General features: G+C 54.2%; 1 protein-coding gene across 1 annotated transcript in view; it reads right to left on the bottom strand.

Moving 5' to 3' along the window:
- LOC106535418 (kinesin-like protein KIF16B) overlaps positions 1-2,286 on the bottom strand; it is a gene marked incomplete in the record, with an annotated part of 37,573 nt that overhangs the window by 18,280 nt on the left and 17,007 nt on the right.

Here is a 2,286-nt window from a genome sequence, read left to right as displayed (position 1 = left end):
GACATGTTCAGTGTTGGCAGTCGACACGTCCAGTGTCGGCTGTCGACACGTCCAGTCCAGTGTCGGCTGTCGACACGTCCAGTCCAGTGTCGGCTGTCGACACGTCCAGTCCAGTGTCGGCTGTCGACACGTCCAGTCCAGTGTCGGCTGTCGACACGTCAAGTCCAGTGTCGGCTGTTGACCGTTGAGTGTTGACTGTCGAGTGTCGACACATTTTCTGTTTGTTTCTTTCAGGTGTTCAGAGATCTGGGCTCAGATGTTCTGATGGCTGCGTTTGAGGGCTACAATGCCTGCGTCTTCGCCTACGGTCAGACGGGCTCAGGGAAATCCTACACCATGATGGGACTTCCTGTAAGACCACACTGACCCCCACGTGATCTGTAGGCCCGCCTTAGGAACAGAACCCTACAGGGACAGAACCGTACAGGGACAGAACCCTACAGGACCCTACAGGAACAGAACCCTACAGGACCATACAGGGACAGTACCCTACAGGGACAGAACCCTACAGGGACAGAACCCTACAGGGACAGAACCCTACAGGAATAGAACCCTACAGGACCCTACAGGGACAGAACCCTACAGGGACTGAGCCCTACAGGTACAGAGCCCTACAGGAACAGAACCCTACAGGAATAGAACCCTACAGGACCCTACAGGTACAGAGCCCTACAGGAACAGAACCCTACAGGAATAGAACCCTACAGGACCCTACAGGGACAGAACCCTACAGGAATAGAACCCTACAGGACCCTACAGGTACAGAACCCTACAGGGACTGAGCCCTACAGGTACAGAACCCTACAGGGACTGAGCCCTACAGGTACAGAGCCCTACAGGAACAGAACCCTACAGGAATAGAACCCTACAGGACCCTTCAGGGAGAGAACCCTCCAGGGACAGAACCCTCCAGGGACAGAACCCTCCAGGGACAGAACCCTCCAGGGACAGAACCCTCCAGGAACAGAACCCTACAGGAACAGAACCCGTACAAACGATCATTTTTATAAATTAATCAGTCTTGAGATTCTGTTTTTATTTTACTGAAATCTAAACAAACTGACTTTTTTCACAGTCATTTTTAAAATTTCATTGAGGAGAAACTGAAAGGGGCCTGGCGTTTCTCAGAGGACTGGCGTTTCTCAGGGGCCTGGCGTTTCTCAGAGGACTGGTGTTTCTCAGGGGCCTGGTGTTTCTCAGAGGACTGGCGATTCTCAGGGGCCTGGTCTTTCTTAGAGAACTGGTGTTACTCAGAGGACTGGTGTTTCTCAGGGGCCTGGTGTTTCTCAGGGGCCTGGTGTTACTCAGAGGACTGGTGTTTCTCAGAGGCCTGGTGTTACTCAGAGGACTGGTGTTTCGCAGGGGCCTGGCGTTTCTCAGAGGACTGGTGTTTCTGAGGGGCCTGGTGTTTCTCAGAGGACTGGCGTTTCTCAGGGGCCTGGTGTTTCTCAGAGGACTGGTGTTTCTCAGGGGCCTGGTGTTTCTCAGGGACCTGGTGTTTCTCAGAGGACTGGTGTTTCTCAGAGGACTGGTGTTTCTCAGAGGACTGGTGTTTCTCAGAGAACTGGTGTTTCTCAGGGGCCTGGTGTTTCTCAGAGAACTGGCGTTTCTTAGGGGCCTGGTGTTTCTCAGAGAACTGGTGTTTCTCAGGGGCCTGGTGTTTCTTAGAGGACTGGCGTCTCTCAGGGGCCTGGTGTTTCTCATAGGACTGGTGTTTCTCAGGGGACTGGTGTTTCTCAGGGGCCTGGCGTTTCTCAGGGGCCTGGCATTTCTCAGGGGCCTGGCGTTTCTCAGGAGCCTTCTGTTTCTCAGGGGCCTTGTGTTTCTCAGGAGCCTTGTTTCTCTCAGGAGCCTTGTGTTTCTCAGGGGCCTGGTGTTTCTCATGAGCCTTGTGTTTCTCATGAGCCTTGTGTTTCTCAGGGGCCTGGCGTTTCTCAGGGGCCTGGTGTTTCTCAGGGGCCTGGTGTTTCTCAGGGGTCTGGTGTTTCTCAGGGGCCTGGCGTTTCTCAGGGGCCTGGCGTTTCTCAGGGGCCTGGCGTTTCTCAGGGGTTTTGTGTTTCTCAGGGGCCTTGCGTTTCTCAGGAGCCTGGCGTTTCTCAGGGGTCTTGTGTTTCTCAGGGGCCTTGTGTTTCTCAGGGGCCTTGTGTTTCTCAGGGGCCTGGTGTTTCTCAGGAGCCTTGTCTTTCTCAGGGGCCTTGTGTTTCTCAGGGGCCTTGTGTTTCTCAGGGGCCTTGTGTTTCTCAGGGGCCTGGTGTTTCTCAGGAGCCTTGTCTTTCTCAGGGGCCT

Source organism: Austrofundulus limnaeus, unplaced genomic scaffold, assembly GCF_001266775.1.
Source record: "Austrofundulus limnaeus strain Quisiro unplaced genomic scaffold, Austrofundulus_limnaeus-1.0 Scaffold1445, whole genome shotgun sequence".
In the NCBI taxonomy this organism is placed as follows: domain Eukaryota; kingdom Metazoa; phylum Chordata; class Actinopteri; order Cyprinodontiformes; family Rivulidae; genus Austrofundulus; species Austrofundulus limnaeus.
This window is presented reverse-complemented; position numbering and strand designations above follow the sequence as displayed.